General features: G+C 38.7%; 1 long non-coding RNA gene across 1 annotated transcript; it reads right to left on the minus strand.

Annotated features, from left to right (window-relative positions):
• Nucleotides 1-2235: 2235 nt before the first annotated feature.
• Nucleotides 2236-16658, minus strand: LOC131518658 (uncharacterized). The gene is made up of 2 exons (XR_009265223.1): nucleotides 16501-16658; nucleotides 2236-2539 (listed from the first exon to the last, which is right to left on the minus strand). It is a non-coding gene; the product is annotated as an uncharacterized LOC131518658 (long non-coding RNA).
• Between the last annotated feature and the right edge of the window lie 1971 nt (nucleotides 16659-18629).

Consider the following 18629-nt stretch of genomic DNA (forward strand, 5'->3'; position numbering starts at 1 on the left):
AATAATAATAATAATAATAATAATAATAAATGTGTTCCAAATTCCTTTAGTGCAGATAACTAAAAGTACTCAAAATTTAAAAGAACCCTTAAAATATCCAACAAAGCTAATAAAATATAAGAACATTCCAGGACCTGAAGTGAGTCCATAGCAGGATCTAAAAGAGTAATCAAACTAAGAACCCACTTCTCCATCCAGATCCTGGTTGACCACAAGGCAATAGATTGAACCTGTGTCGATTTTCCAATCTGCCCTGAGAGTGGAACAGAGAGAGTGGAGAAATCCAAAATGTGATATGTACAAAATTTGTAACCAAATTAGAAAGGGTGAGACACACAGATAAATAAGCTAATGAATAAAGGGTTACATAATACAGATATAATCAATATATTCAAAATATTTAAAAAATAAGTTTATTTATTTTGAGAGAGAGAGAGAGAGTGCACAGGAGCCGGGAGGAGCAGAGAAAAGGGGAGACAGAATCCTAAGCAGGCTCCATGCTGTCAGCACAGAGCCTGATGCAGGCCCAAATCCATGAGCTGTGAGATCATGACCTGATCCAAGATCAAGAGTCAGAGGCCCAGCCAACTGTGCCACCCAGGTGCCCCTGTTCAAAATATTTCAGTAAATACAATGGAAAAATAGGAAATCAAAATACATGGAAAGAGAAACAAGCTATACTCTGGTGAAGAATATTGGTAAAAGAGCTTATATAATTAGGCTAAAATAAATTAATTTAGAAAACAAAATTGTAATTAAACATTAAATGAGTCCAAGTTTATGAAAGAAATAGTAAACTAGAATATTGAGCAGAAATATCACAACCAAGGACATTAAAGACTGGACATTCATGTAAAATACAGCAGTCACTACAGATAAATAAAGATCAGGATAAGAAGAAAAATCATTTAATTGTTGCACTAGAGTATACAATAACAATAGTATAAAATACAAGAATGATTAATAAGTTTCTAATTTAAAAACTAGACAAAGATGTTCAAATCAGAAATGCACTGTAACAAAATAGATAAATAATGAAACAGCAAAGAAAAGGAATATCCATAGGGTATACTAATTGAAAGGGATACATGCCCTCAGATATTTACAGCAGCATTATCTACAGTAGCTAAATTCTGGACACTGTCCAAAAGTCTATAGACTGATGAATGGATAAAGAAGATGTGGTGTGTACACACACACACACAAACACACACACACAATGGAATATAACTCTGCCATTAAAAATTAATGAAATCTTGTCATTTGCAATAATAGCAATGGAACTAGAGCATATTATGCTAAATGAAATAAGTCTGTGAGAGAAAGGCAAATACCATTGGATTTTACTCATATGTGGAAGTTATGAAATAAGACAAACAAGTAAAGGCGAAAAAAGACAGAGAGGCAAACCAAGAAAGAGACTCTTAACTATAGAAAACACATGGCTACTAGAAGGAAGGTGGGTGAGGGGATGGGTTAAATCTGTGATAAGGATTAAGGAATGCACCTGTTGTGATGCATACCAGGTGTTGTATGGGAATGTTGAATCGCTATATTGTACACCTGAAAATAATATTTCATTGTATTTAATTACCTGGAATTCAAATGAAAACCTTAAAAAAGGAAAGGAAAAAAAATTAAAAGCATTTAGAGAAAGAGAAACACATTTGAAAGTAGTGAAAGGTAAAATAGAGAAAACATACAAATGTGGGAGCCAAAATCTTTGTAGCCTTAAAAGAAGCCAGAACAAAAGAGAAATAAATGTAAATAGTGCAGAGAGAAAATGTCATTTCATCTAAAATTGTATACATAAGTAAATATCTTGAAATTAAAATTGAAATTAATATAAAAATATTATGCTATCTATAAGGAATACCAACATTGTACTAAAGTACAATAGTGCTGTATTAGAGTATAACTTCATTGTATAGAGAGAAAATTTTCCTTAAGGGAGATGAGAAATAAAATGCAAAATGAATGAACTTGTAAACATGGGACTACCAAATCTTCCTGAGATCTAAACTACTGACACTGGAATGTCCTTGGCATCATAAGTTTCAAATACATTTAGATAAATTAGGATATGATGTTAAATTATACTTAAATTAAAATTGAATTTTAAATGTTACATAAATACTCTGCTGTTTGAATAAAAGCAAAATAATCAGTTTTGGAGGCAACTATTTCATGAATATGTAGTTATACATTGGTTGAAATTTTTCCACACTTTTGAAGCACATTTTTATCCTTTTATCAGGACAAATTACCACCAATGCATTGACAGTGGCATACACATTGGACACAAGCTTCTGAAAATCCAGGATGACTGGATAATATCCCCGTAACAAACATGAAGAGAATGAGATGATGATGTCCACCCGGTATATGATCACAGAGAAACTCACCAACAGGACAGTCTGGGTGGCCCTTCTCTCTGTGGAGACTCTTGAGGAGGGGCTGGTACTGTGAAGGTGCTGGTACTGCCTCTGATGAATGGGCAAGAGAATTGCCATGTATTCACTTGACAACAGCATGACTCCTATAAAGAAAACATCCCTGGGTAATGTCAAAATGAGGAGTCCCCTGTTGATAGAGCTTATGGAGGAAAGTGAGCCATATTTACTGACATGCAGTAGATATCTCTGGGTCACAGTAGAAGAAGCAGCAGTATAGAAGATGCAGTTACTATCAAGAGACAAACAGAACTCCTAGGATGATAAAAAAAAATGGAAGATGTACTGTATGTACTTATGTTTAAACCCTGCCAACCAGGAGGTGCTGGGGCTGCTGCTGATGTCCTGGAGGATGCTGTAGTGCTCATGGAGAGACCACACAATACAGGCCTGTGCTCGCTTTGGCAGCACATATACCACACAATACAGGCCACGAAACTCAATCTCACAGCTTACATCATGCTCAGTCGTGGAAAAACTAAAGCTTTTCCTTATATAATTTAAATAAGGAAAAAAATGTCCATTCTCATGCCTCCTATTCAATATTATATTGTAATTGCTAGCCAAAGTAATTGGATTAAAAAAAATAAGGGCATCCAAGTCTGAAAGGAGACAGTAAATATATATTTGTTTGCAGATGGCTTAATTCTAAATATATGTACATAAAACAACCACAGTTAGAACAAAAACAAATTTAGTAAAGTTCTAGACTAAGATCAACACATATAAAGTCTTTATACTAAGAACCCTAAAACAAAAAGATTAGTAAAACTAGACAGGAGGAGGCAGGTAAATTTGTGAGTTGTGTGGGGTAGTGTTCCCCATCAAGGGGAGAATTAGGCAAAGGCCAGGAATGGAAACCATATGGACTGAATAATGACCTAATGCACTGGAGGATATGGGTCAACAGGGGAGAGTTGTAGGATGCAGCAGGAGAGGCAAATGGGAGTCCCACCAGGTAGGACCTTATAAACATGGTATAAGGTATTTGAACTGCACTACAAAGACAAAGGTGCCTCTGGAAACAGGTCCTCTGGGAGCTGTGAATTCATGCCCACTCCCATATGTCCAGGAATTGGTTATCTCCATAGGGATTCAATGCATGGTTCACCCAACAATGGAGAAGGAGCACACTGTGTCCTGGGAAATACACTGTCCTGTTCACTGGGACAGTGCTTTGTGGCACACTTAATACAGTTTAAAGAAAGAACCTGGATGGATAGCTCCTGTTCAACTACAACTCTATACTGCATAGTACTAAATTGGCTTTGTTTCTTTAAATGTGGCCTGCCCTAAAGAACAATGCATCTGTTAGGGCAAAATACCTACTCTGCATGGACTAGATTGAGGAGTTCAGTCCCTGTGCCCTCGGAGGTCACATTCTGGGGGTGGGGGAACTATAGATAGAAGAAGCAATCACATTTACTGTAGCATCCTGATGCCACCAGTGTGTGTGTGCACAGGAGAGGGGCAGGGTGGTCTGGGATACAGGCTAGATTGGGGGGGGGGGGGGGAGGGCGGCGCTCTCTGTGAGGATCCTAACGGAGGTCGCCAGGGGATGAAGAAGATGGAGGCAACAGAGAGCACATGCTCTCAGGTCATGCACTCATACAAAGAAGAGCATATGAGCAGACGGAAAGAAGTTCTTGTTTTAGTTTCCTTGATGTCTTCTCATTTTTATTTTTTTCCTTCCTTCTGCTTAGCTTGGGTTTATTTTGTTTTTCCTTTTTCTAGTTTGTTGTAGTACAACTTTAGCTCATTGACATAGACACTTACAAAACAATCCTACCAATAACTACAAAATTTATATTGTTTTCTAGTGCCTGCAGAACATATAGGAAGTTAGGCTGTATCTTGGGTCATAAAACAAACCTCAACAAATTTGAAAGAATTAAAATCATACAGACTATATTGCTCAACCACAATAAAATCATACTAAGGAATGAAAGAAAAAAATATAAGAAAACCCCTAAACAATTAAAAGATAAAATAAAACTCTATATAATCCATTGGTGGAAGAAGAAGTCTCCATTGAAAGTAAAACAATTAAATTATAATAATATATGGCATACTAAAATTTGTGGGGCACAGTTAAAGTTGCCCTGAGAGGGTGTTAATGCAAGGATTAAGTGCTTACATTGAGGAAGAAAAGCCTCAAAGCAATAATCAAAATTCACATCGTGAGAAACTTATAAAACAGAAGGGCAAAATTAGCCCAAAATAAGTAAAAAATAATATTAATAATAAAAATTAGAGCAGAAATTAATGAAATTGGTTGAAAAAAAGGGGGAACTCAGTGAAAGAGTGATCCGTAAAGTTAACCAAACTCTGGCAAACGGATGAAAAGAGAAAACACAAATTCTCAGGATCAGGAATGAACTAGTGGTATGAATTCAGACTCTGGACATACCAAAAGATTAATAAGGAAATACTGTACCTACACAAATAGGACATCTGAGAAGAAAGGACCAAGATTGCAAAAAGCACATGCTACTCCATGCCCTCCGTTGAAATAGGTATTTGGGATACTCCTATAACTATGAAATAAATCAGATTTGTAATTTTAATACTTTAAAAATGTTACATCCAGATGTAGATTTAAATAAATGGAGAATTCTTCCAAGCATTTTAACAAAATTGACCTCTGTTTTGCATATTTTCCAGCAAATAGAAAGAAAACAAGGAAGTACACTTTTTTTTTTTTTTGATGAAGCTGGCATTACCTTGAATCTTGAATCTAAACATGAAAAAGAATATCAATTAAAAAATACAGGCTAACATCTTTCATGAATACACCTCCCAAATTCCACACAAAACATTATCAAATAGAATTCATTCCTACAGAAAAAGATCCATACACCATGCCCACCTGGAGATTATTTCAGAAATGTGAGACAATTACAATACTTAAAAATCAATTAAAAAAATAACCCATCCTATCCCCAGGCTACTAAAGAATAACCACATGATGACGTCAGGTGATGCAGAAAAGCAATTCACAAAATTCAATACACATTCACAAAAAAACCCTCAGAAAACAGAAAAAATAGAAGGAATTCTTCAACTTCATGAAATATCTCTATAAAAAACTCTACCCACATTAAACACAATAGTGAAAAACTGATGTTTTCTTCCTAAAGATCAGAAACAAGTCAAGGTCATGTTCTCCCACCATTCTTATTCAATGCAGTGCTAAAATTCTAGACTAGCAATAAAGCAAAGAAAGGTGTGAAGGAGGTATGTAGACTGCAAAGAGAAAAATAAAATTGTCCATACATTAGTATAGCATGTTTGCATATGTAGGAAATTCCAGCAATTATCTATCTAGAAAGTTCTAGTGAACCACAACAAAACAGAAACTGCTTTAGATCTAACGTGAATTCAGGAAGCTGTCAGGGTACAGGACAAACATAGAAGAATACCTTTATTTCTATTCACTAGCAATGAAAACATTTCAGATGAAATTTTAATACACAATTTGTCATCATTACAACACTAAGATCAAAGACTAAAAACCATGCACAAGACTTGTATGCTGAAATCTATACAGCACTGATGAAAGAAATCAAACATCTAAATAAATGAGAGACATATCATGCTCACAGGTAAGAAGATACAACATAGTAAAAATGTCATCTCTCCATATTGATAGATAGGTTTCACACATTTCCTGTGGAAAGCCAAGTAATATTTATTTTATAGACACAGCATCATTTTCTAGAAATGAAAAATGAAATGGAATGGAATGGAAATGAAAAGGAATTAGGAGAGGTCAAACAGCTTTGAAAAGGAATAAAATTGGAGAAATTAATATGCTCCATCTGAAGATGTGGTGTTGGTGGAGACAAAGACACAGATTCAACAGGGAAGAGGGGACAAAGAAATAGAACTATGACAATATGAATCACTGATTTTTGGCAAAGGTAAATAATGCACTTTGTGAGGAGAGTCTTGTCAGCAACAGGTGTCAAAGCCATTAGACATTCATTGGCAAAGAAACAAAAACAAAAGAAACAAAAATACCTTGATCTAAACTTCACTGTTTATACAAATGTGAACTCAAATTATCACAGCATAGATTCAAAACAAAACATAAAGCTATAAAACTTTTACAGTGGAGGCACAGGAGAAGATCTTTAAGACCTAGGGATTGGTGGGTTCTTAACCCAAGCACTAAAAATGAAAACACTTGATAAACAGAACTTTACCAAAATTGAAAACATTTATTCTAGTAAGAGCATTTGCTCCTACAAGGAGCATGAAAAGACAAGCTATAGACTAGGTAAAAATATTTGCAAACCACATATCTGATAAAACAAACAAACAAAAAAACAAAAAAACTTCTCACTGGAATATTTAAGGAACATTCAACACCCAAAAGGAAAAAAAAAAAAACTACTCAAAGAGAAAAGGGGCAAAACAAATGAACAGACATTACATCAAAGAGAACATGTAGGTGGCAAATAAGCACATGAAAAAAACAAAAAAACATCAACATCACAGCCATGAGGGAAATGTAAATGAAAATGCCACCTGTTAGAAGAGCTGGAAAAAAAAAAAACAGTACGAACATGAAATGTTGGAAAGAAGCAGCTCTCTCAAACATCATTGATGGGAATATAAATGAAATGGCACAGCACTCTGGTAAGAGAGTTTGGTACGTTCAATACAAGCTATTTTTAAACTTTAAAACACAGCAATCAGTCTCCTGGACTGATTGAGATACCATAAAACACTGTGCACAGATATTCACTGAAGGTTTATTTGTAATAGCCAAAAGAGTAGAAAACAAACAAAATATCCCTCAAAAGGTGACTGGATGAAAAAACTGTGACATATCCACACTAGGGAATCCTACTCAGTGATAAAGAGGCCATAAAGCTGAAGCTGTGATACACAAAACTTGGATGGATCTGTAGGGTATTACCCTGAGTGGAAACAAACAAATAACATCACAGGTCATGGCTTTAGGATTCCCTTCATGAAACAAAAAAGACAAAACTCCCCAAATGTAACATAAATGGTTAATTGTCATGGCCAGTGATGTTGGGGGGGAGGGGTGAGTAGCATGAGGGGGATCTTTTGGATGATGGAGCTGTTCCACACATGGATTGTGCTGTTGGATATGTGAATGTACATGACAAACTGACAGAGCCAGACATGCCCATTGTGCCACTGTCAGTTTCCTGATGTTAATATTGTCCTGAAGTGATGTAAGATGTTACACTGGGGCAAAATGAATAGATGCTGCCTTTGTGAAATGACCTTTCTGTACTACTTGCAGCTCCCTGTGAATCTATAAATCTACCTACCTACATACCTACCTATATTAATGCTCTACCTGTCATCACTTCTCAGAATAGTTGCCTAAATCTAGCAGTCCCACCCTGGCTCCCTGGAGCTCCAAACCTCCCCAGAACCATAACCTGTGGTGTCAAGCAGCAGGAAAAGAGATAAAAGGGGTCTGATGCTGGGCTGTGACTGGGCAGGTGCTGAGCTGTGACAGACTTTAACCAGGTGTGTAACAGAAGCAGAACCCAGACTACTCCTCTAGAGCTGATGCTTTTCCTTTGAGATGGATGGGCCAGAGCCAAGACCTGGCTCACAGTGGACTGTCCCAATTTTTATCTTTCCTTAGGAGACCACCTCTCATTTGCCCTTTTTATCCTCTCCTGAACCCTGACATCTCCTGTGTCTCCTTTTCACTTGACCACACCCCACTCCAGGTTGTCTGCATTTTACATATAAAGGAATGGAGACTCAAGGAGTGAAGAGTTCTGAGCTCTCAGCCCATCCAGGAGCCTGATGTTTCTGGAAAACCAGGGTGTGCTGAACAGGGTCTGAGCTGCTATAACCAGGAGTTTCCAAAGGATGGGATTACAAAAGCGACCCACATCCCCCTTACATCTAAGTGACTTGGACTCCACTGACCTCCCCACAGGCTCCTAAAAGCAGGAGCCCTCATGTCATGTCAGATACCACCCATCTTAGAGAAACAAGCTTCCTACTTCCCATGTCCCCCTGAAATTCATGTTCCACCTCCAGAGTTATCTTTCTCATGGTTTCCATCAGTTTATGCCCAGGTGCTAGGAGCACCCTGTCCTGAGCACAACTCAGTAGCCATGGGACTAGCCATGGTGACTGAGTCACCCAGGTGCCCCAACTCTGTTCTTGAGAGTAGCCACTTTCCTTCATGCCCATGCACACCCTACAGTCTCCAAGGCACACCTGTTCCCACCTCTCTCACTCTCTGCCTTACTCTGCCTCCCAAACCCTTAAAGACCCAATTTGAATCCCACATGTCTCTCCCAATAACTGAATTGCTTCCTTGGTCAGAACAAAGCCCACCATCATAGCTCCTCGCACCTCTTTCTTTGCCTACCACACTGATACCACACACTCTCAAACAGAGACAGGGAATGGTACAATGCCTCTGGCCTCCCTCCATCCTGGTTCTCTGCTCTTGTCACATTTGCTCTCATACTGCTTTTTACTTTCTATCAGAATGTGCTGAACTCAGCAGCTGTGCTGGAGTTCTATAAGTCAATGTTTGAGAAAGTGTTGATGTGTACAGGCAGGTTGTACTCAGTGTCAGCTCTCTATAGTTGAATGACACATTCTCAGAGCTGTGAGACCCCTATCCACCACCATGACAATATGATGAGTCATAAGATGCAATATTGCCTGCAACCTGGGATGTGCATTACAATAACCCATGGATTGTTTCTCTTAATTATTCTGAAATGACCACCTTAAATTATTTATTTAAAATTCATGTAAATTGTAAACTCATGCAATGCTCCCACTTCTGGAGATGACCACACTTTTCTCAGCCCCCCTTTTATGCCATCTTTAGTGGGTGGGAGTACGTTACCCCTTGGACAATATTGCCTAGGAAGCAAAATCTTCCAGGAAGTCCTTTGTGTGCACAATGAATCTCTGCACTTCATGTAACTGAGTCTTCCTGTCACCCCACTACTACACCTGTTCTAAGGTCTGCACCTCTCCCTCCAGGTGGAAGCACCTCCCTTTAATCTGGAGGACCTCAGACAGTTACCCCTCTGTGCTAAGGGCCTGGGTCGCCTCTACAAATTCCTCCCAACCCCCTCTTCTCCTGTCGTGAAGTTTAATACAAAGTCTTCAAATTGCAGGTTTGTCTCATCTTTTAGGGCCTGGTATTGTTTTCTTCTGAGGAGAACTCCCTGAAAGAGGAAAACTTCAGGTGACAGGCCAAAAGGACTTAAGGCTGAAGTCAATCCTGGGTGATAAGGACTCAATTGTCCTGTGCTCTGCTGGCATGCAGAGATTTTGGTGGAAACTCTCCTGGTCAGCACACTGTCCAGGGTACTCATTGGCCCAGTGCCAATCTAGAACAGAAGGCCTGGTCTCACAATGCTCTTAGTGGGCCTGTTGTCCTGGGAAATCAATTGCTTACTTGTCTGCTGAGTTGGAGGGCTCCCAGTCAAAGAGCTACCAGTTCAGGCTAGTTTCCCAGTGAGTTTTCTGTCCAATGCTAAGCAGAGATGGAGGGCTTATAGTTTGAAGGCTCATTGTGGGCAATGGGTTTGCCATCAACAGGGGAAGACAACCAGGCAAACAACAGGAGGAATAGCAGGAACAGTTGTGGCTGAAGTGTCATCACTCTCCTCAGTGCCACTTGGGTCTTGACTGGCTTTTATAACAGCACTGGTGTGTCACAATGCCTTTTAGTGATGTCACAACCATGCCTGGAAAATCACCAGGGCTCCCTCAGGTTGGCCTTGTTCAGCTGGCCAATCACTGAAGGCTTTCTCATAGGCCTTCCTGACATCATCACCTGGACACTACATTTTAAAGGAATGTTAACTTTCCTTCATGATGAAAAATTAATATGTGATATCTATTTTTACTAAAGTCATGGTGAGGCCAAAAGAGTCAAACAATACAAACCCAAATGTGTCACTCAGAGTCATCTTTAAATACAACACAGCAAAATGAATCAATACATGGATCATGAGACCCCATGAAAGGTCACATGTCAGTATTAAATCTAACAACATGACTTTAGAACAAATGCTAATCTCAACTCATCCATCAAAGCCTAAAAATAAGCCGAGAAAATGGTACATACTATGCATTGTATATCTTACCATAATAAAAACATTAAACCTAGAGAAGATGAAGCTGAGACAGAAATTATCAACTAATTGCCAAAATGGCATTCAGCACTCATAAGAAGGGTATAAAAAAAATCCAGATTTTCAACACTGTCATAGTCTCATGTCCACCCTCCAATAAAAAATTACTTGACATCCAAATAAGCAGGGTAATGGGACTCATGACAATGAGAATAAGCAGTCCACAAACAAAGACCCAAAATGGCAGGTGAAAATGTGAAAAGAGCCATTATAAATATGCTCAGGAATTAAAGGAAAATATATATGTGATGCGGGGACAAAGGGAAATCATAAAGAATAATAAAATAGAATTTACAGAGCTGAAACTAGGATATGTGAAATGAAAAACTATACCAAATGGGCTTTAAGAATGAAGGGATGAGTGGCACCTTGGTGGCTGAGTCAATTAAGCATCTGACTTCGGTGCAGGTTATGATCTCATGGTTTGTTGGTTCAAGCACCACGTCTTGTTCTGTGCTGACAGCTCAGAGACAGGACCTTGCTTCAGACTCTGTGTTTCCCTTTCTGTCCCTCCACTACTCATGTTCTGTTTGTTTCTCAAAAATAAATAAACATAAACAAAATCAAACAAGAAAGAATGATGGGTTGATGCAGACAAATAAAGTGTGAGAACTTGAAGATACAGCAATAGGAACTATGCAAATGTAAGCCCAGAGACACTAAGAGATGGGAAATAAATGTAAAGAGCATCAGTGATTCATGGGACAACACAAGAATGGGTGAGACCCAACAGTAATTGCCTTAAATCTCCAAACTGGATAAAACCATAAACCCATCCATGCAAAAGTTTCTGTGAACCCCAAGCAGAAAAACACAAACACAAAATCAGACCGTGACCTATAATAATGAAATTGTGGAAATGAGTGAGAAAGAAAAATCTGAAAACATTCAGAAAGCACACATGATACATATGGGTAAAGGCTAAATGGGCTGCCAACTCTTTATTAGAAGAAATTATAAACCAATAATGTTAAATGACATCTTTAAATCATGAAAGAAGGAAAATGCCAATGACAATCTCAAATTCCACATCTAGAAAAATTTCCTTAAGTAAATGAAGACAAATAAATCCATTTCAGGCATATCAACACTGCAAGTGTCATAGAATAGACTCACACTACAAGAAATGTTGATGAGAGTTCTTCAGGCCAACAGACGATGGTAACAGATGGGCACTGGTATGTAGGAAGTAATGAAGAGGGTAGAAATAGTAACTGGAAAAATATCAGACTTTCATCATCTCATTTAAAATTTTCCTTTAAAAGATACTGTAAGGTTTAAGGAAATGTAAAAGCAAAATACTGCTTAGCCTATAGCAAGTGTCAAGTAAAACAGAAGACATGAATGGCACAAAGGTCAGAAAGGGGAAATGGAAGTTTATTATTGTGTTCGGTTGTATATTCATCTAGTGAAGTAACATATATATGTGAGGAAATATTATTTGATGGCAGAGGTGACAGATTAAAGAATCAAGTTATAAATCCTTGAGCACATACACCCCAAAGTTTATAGTAGTTATATGAATAAAATATAAACTATGGAAAGAACCCAAATGTCCAAGAGCTGATGAATGGATAAAGAAGGTGTAGTGTATATAGGCAATGGGATATAAGTCATAAAAAAAGAATGACATCTTGCCATTTGCAATGACATGGATGGAGTGTCAGTCAGAGAAAGACAGATATCATATTTCACTCGTATTTGGAATTTAAGAAACACAACAGATGAACACAGGGTAAGGGAATGAAAAATAAGATAAAAACAGAGAGGGAGCAAACCATAAGAGATCTTAAACACACAGAAGAAACTAATGGTTCCTGGAGGAGGGGTGGGTATGAGAATGGGTTAAATGGGTAATGGGCATTAAGAAGTGCAATTTATGGATTGAGCGCTACGTGTCATATGTAAGAGATGAATCACTAGGCTCTACTCCTGAAGCTAAGAATACAATTTATGTTAACTAACTTTAAATTGAAAAAAGAAGAAGAAACATGAGGAGGAGGAGGAGGAGGAGGAGAAGGAGGAGAAAGGAGAAGGAGAAGGAGAAGGAGAAGGAGAAGGAGAAGGAGAAGGAGAAGGAGAAGACAAGGAAAACAAAAAGGAAGTATGCTTAGGATGGAGCCATTGCCTCAATAGTCAGAATACCTAAGTGCTGGTCCTCATTTGCACAAACCAAGGGTTTGTCTTTAGGCAAGTAATTTCTCTGCTGAGAATCAGTTTGTCTATCCATAAAAGGAGGGGATGAACTCCAAATTTTCCTCCCACAATAACAGTACATGATCACAACAAAGTCATTCCACCACAAGACATTTACCAAGCAAGTAGAAGGAAAAGACCAGAGACCTCAAAGGGAAGTATACTCATAGAAATTAAAAGCTGGCAAGCAGCTGCCATGACCCACTGGAGGGAGTATAATAGAGGCTCACACAGATCACAAGGAGGGAGATAAGAAATGAGAATGAGGCCATGGAGCTCAGTCTTGAGAGAAGACAGGGTGGGTGATTAACCACCAGCAGAGGGAGCCTACAGTAACTCCTCTCTCTTCCCTTTCCCCTGGCTTTGTGCAAATGCCCTTTTGAGTTTCCTTTTCTCTGTGAAGGTGTTTTTGACAGACACACCCATGTGTTTTCTCAGAGTGCCCTGGGTTTTCTTCTGCTAGAGCACTGATCCCACAGCACAGCTATCTGTTTCTTCCACTGCACAGTCAGGAGTTCCTTGAAGACAGGGATGAAAGACAGGGTCAGACACAAAACTGCCTCCTTCCCTGATTTGCGAACACTCCTCAAGCACTTGCTATCTGCTACTACTGTATTAGCAAAGAGACACATGAGGGGCAGAGGGAACACAGGTGGTCTCTGCTTCATGGAGCCTGGTTTACTGGTACATGTTAAAAAGGGCACCAGGGACAAGTCCACAGAGGAGGCGATGCATGTGTTGGGGGAGGGTAATTGGAAGACCAAAGGAAAAAAAAAATGCCTCATTGGTCAGAGGAGGGATTGGTTCTGGAGTAAAGAATGGAATACACAGAGCTAGGGAGTCCATGGTCAAAATTTGGTCTTATCTCAAGAAAACATGTAGCCACTAAAAGGTTTTATGTTTTACAGCCCTAGTGGTCAGCTTTGGTCAAGACATCTACAGGGCTAGTCTTCCAGCAAATACTCATGACAGAGCCACTTCTGTCATGCTGCTAGATGCTGCTTACTTTCAATAGCCAAATTATAGAAAGAGCCTAAATGTCCATCAACTGATGAATGGATAAAGAAGATGTGGTTTATATATACAATGAAATATTACTTGGCAATGAGAGAGAATGAAATATTGTCATTTTCAGAAACATGGATGGAACTGGAGGGTATTATGCTAAGTGAAATAAGTCAGACAGAGAAATACAGATACCATATGTTTTCACTCATGTGTGGATCTTGAGAAACTTAACAGAAGACCATGGGGGAGGGGGAGGGGGAAAATGTTACATAGAGGGGAGGGAGGCAAACCTTAAGAGACTGAGAACAAACTGAAGGTCGATGGGGGGGTGGGGGAGAGGGGAAAGTGGGTGATGGGCATGGAGGAAGGCATTTGTTGAGATGAGCACTTGGGTGTTGTATGGAAACCAATTTGAAAATAAATTGTATTTTAAAAAATAATAAAAAATTAAAATTTACAAAAATCTAAATTCTGCTCTACATCTTTCCCACCCCTTTTCTTTATGGCGTAGCACACCACAAATATGTCCTATCCTCCTCCCAGACAGAATAGATTCATCTGTGCTATAAATCAGTTATCTCAAACCTGTGAATGTACACTCCAACAGGAAAATCTTTTTGCCCATGCAGCCTGAAATACACATCCATTTTCAAACTATATTCATGCTCAACTGTGTTTTTATACATAGCATCAAACTCACATGACCAGGATTTAAGATATGGGGAAGTTGGTGGCAGTTAAAGTTTCTTTATCCGCACACAGGAATGTCTCTTTTTCTCTGAGTCTGACTCCCATTTGTGAGCTGGACGTGGGCATCACCAGGAGACAACCTGCCCCTGTGCCACTTACTAAAATCCCCTATCTGCTCATAACATAACTACTATCAAAATACAAAAGCAACTCCAATTACAAAGAGATATTACACAAAACAGCATGGTACTGGCATAAAAATAAGCACATGGATCAATGGAAAAGAATGGAGAGAATAGAAATGAAACCACATACATATAACTAATGAATTTACAATGAAGGAGCCAAAAACACACAATGGGGAAAGGAAAATCTGTTCAATAAATGGTGCTGGGAGAACAGACAGCCACATGCAAAGCAAACAAACAAAAAGAAGGAGCCTGGGCCCCTGTCGTCAACCACACCCAAAAGTCACTTCAATATGTGTTAAGGAGTGAAACTTAAGACCTGAAACTATAAAACTTCCAGAAGAAAACATAGGTGGGAATCATCTTGACATCAGTCTTTGAGATGATTTGGGGAGAGGGGAGGAGGTTGACACCACAAGTAAAGGATAAATATAAAATAAACAAGTGGGACTACATCAAACTAAAAAGTTCAGCACATCAAAAGAAACAATCAGTAAAAATTAAAAGACAACCTTTTGAATGGGAGAAAATATTTTCAAATCATAATGTGAAAAGAGACTTGTGTGTATACTGGATAGGACTCAATAGCCAAACAATGAAGCTGTGGAAGGTGCTGAAATTACTAACCAGCATGGAAATGATAAGCAACATCACAAAGGCTATCACCTCACACCTGTGACAACAGATCTTACTAAAAAAGACAAGAAATAACAAAGTTTGGCAGGACTGTGGATAAAAGGAATCCTGTGCACCATTGGTGTGAAAGTAACTTGGTACAGACCCTCTGGAAAACAGCATGGAGGGTCCTCAAAAACATTAAAAATGGAACTACCATAAAATCCAGCAATTCACTTCTGGGCATTTATCTGAAGGAAACAAAAACACTAATCCTAAGAGATATACCCACCCTCACATTCACTGCAGCAGTATTTACAATAGCCAACATCTGGAAACAGCCTATGTGACCATAGATGGATGAATGGGTACAGGAGACATCACACACACACACACACACACACACACACACACACACACACACTGCAGTTACTATTTAGCCATGAAAAAAATGAAATCTGGCCACTTTGTCAACATGAATTGACCTTGAAGTCATTATGCTCATGGAAATAAGAGACAAATACACACTATCACTTATATGTGGAATCTCATAAAGAGAAAAAGCTCACAGATACAAAGAAGAGATTAGTAGTTGACAGAAGTGGGGTCAGGAGGTGGGCAAATTGGCTGAAGGTGGTTAAAAAGCAGCATGGTGACTCTAGCTAGTGATCTTGTCTATTTAGTACTTGCTAAAAGTTGATTTTCACTATGAGAGATATTGTGAATATTCATGGTGGTGAATATTAACATGTATTTTGTTGGTATTTTTACACTATATATCAAATCATTATTTTGTACACATAAAACTAATGTAATATATCATTTACATCTCAATTAAAAAAGCACCATACAAGGTGTAAGAAGATACATTGGAAGAACATGAATATTTAATGATTAAGGGTATATTACCCTTACTGGTGATCCTTATTGGGTACTTTCTTAGGATAGACAATGTGCTCAGTATTTAACTCAGATTATCTCATTTAAACAATAAACAACCCTAAAAAGACCTGCACACTAGCTCATTTTGTAGACAATGACACTCAGGCTTACTGAAATTAAGAAATTTTCCCAAGACAGCAAACAGTAGGGCAAGGATTCAAACCCAGGACCTTCAAATAGCAAAACTAATTCAGAGCACAAGTGATGAACATTCCCTAAAAAGTAACTCACCTGAAGCAGATAACTGCAGGCTCAGGTGACAGGATATCTGAGGAGATGTGGGAGGGAGGGACTCCAGGGGGTGGAACTACAGGAGCTATGCGGCACGCCCACTGTGGGGAGGTTCCCAGGTCCAGGACTGTGGGTACCCTGGAAACTCCTGCTTCAAACTCTGCCTTCACTCCCAACCACCGCCACCCACCAGAGGACCACAGGCTGGGGAGGATTCTGATTGGCTGGTCCTCTATGACATCATGTATGCCCAAGGCATACTGCTTGGGATGTTGCCATGATGTCATTTGTGATGCAATCCTCCATTATTCTTCCTAGTGCACATGCCTAGCACACACTAGCGTGCGCACACACACACACACACGTATACACTAGTGTACACATGGGTGTACATTAGTACACATCTAGTACACACAGTAGACCACAGCATCATGTCTAGCACACTCTACTACTCACTAGGATACAATAGCACACAAATTAGTACTCATATTAGCACAAATACAAGTAAATGGCTAGTAAACACATGAGTACACGCTAGTATAAAACTGCTATGTCAGTACACACAATAGTATGTCCAGTACATACTACTACGCACTAATACACTGTAGCACACAAGCTATGCTCAGTGTAGCACAAATACTAGTACACAGCTAGAACACATGCTAGCTAGCACACAGAGTTGTAAACCTATTACACACTATCACACACTAGTATATATGTTAATACTAGTGCATGCTAGTATATACACTGTCATTTACTAGTACACACACTAGTACATATTAGCATATATTAGCACATCTCATATACACTCATACACACTTGTACATATGCTAGTTCCCAAATATTATTTCACACGAGTACAACTATTAGCACACACACAAGCATATGCAAGTACACATGTTAGTATAAAGAAGAGCACACTCCAGCATCATTTCTACACTCACTGGCACACCTAGTACACATACAAGCAAACACAATAGCAGACACAAGTACACTTGCTATATACACATGAGTGTGCACTAGTGCTAGTTGTACACTCTTTGGCACACTTAGTACACATACTATCACACACTGTAGTACATATGCTGGTATACACACAAGTGCACACTGGCACACCTACAACACATTAGCACACACACGTATCACATGTTAGTATACACATTATGACACACTAGGATTAGTTGTACACTTACTGGCACACTGAACATACATACTAGTACACACACAAGCACACACAAATACACATGCTAATATGCACATGAGCGCACCCTAGCACTAGTTGTACACTCACTGGCACACCTAGTACACATACTAGCACATACCTAGTACATATGCTATTATACACACTAGTACACACTGGTACACCTAGAACACATTAGCACACACAGTGGCAGACATAAGTACACATGCTGGTATATACACTAATGTAGTGAACACAACTATCAGTGCACACAATAAAACTCCTGATACGCATCAAGTGGCATGTCTGACACAAAACTTGTGTGTCTAAATACTGAATTTACTGTTCTCAGTACCAAAAATATACACTGCAAGGGGAGCCTGGGTGGCTCAGTTGGTTAAACATCCGACTCTTGATTTCAGCTCAGGTCATGATCTCACACTTTGTGGGTTTGAGCCCCACATCAGGATCTGCACTGACAGTGTGGAGCCTGTTTTGATTCTCTTACTCCTCTGTCTGTCCCTCCCTGACTCTCATCCTCTCTCTCAAATAAATAGTTTGGTTTACAATTAAAAGTAGCTGGCAATTGAAGAATGTCATTTGAGACTTTTCAATTAAATTTAGTCTCCTGCAGGTATAGTATGTATAAGTTCATGTGTGCAAATAATAGTGGGTAGGTACAAAATATCAATTTGTGGCTTCCAGCAAGAAATTGGGTAATTGATTATGATTAACAATAATTTCCAAAAAGACATTTTTGGTTTGTTTTGCTGTTGAATAACATAAACCAAGAAATGAAACAATTTTTTCAGGTTAAGACCAGTTATTTGATAGAAACATAATTCTGTGTTATGAAAGAGAGAAATAGAAAACACTTTTCTAAAGCAGTTTTTTCTGTTAGGAGCCATGATCATAAATGTATAAATACCAACACTCACACACACACCTG

The sequence above is a fragment of the Neofelis nebulosa genome, chromosome 1 (assembly GCF_028018385.1).
Source record: "Neofelis nebulosa isolate mNeoNeb1 chromosome 1, mNeoNeb1.pri, whole genome shotgun sequence".
In the NCBI taxonomy this organism is placed as follows: Eukaryota; Metazoa; Chordata; class Mammalia; order Carnivora; family Felidae; genus Neofelis; species Neofelis nebulosa.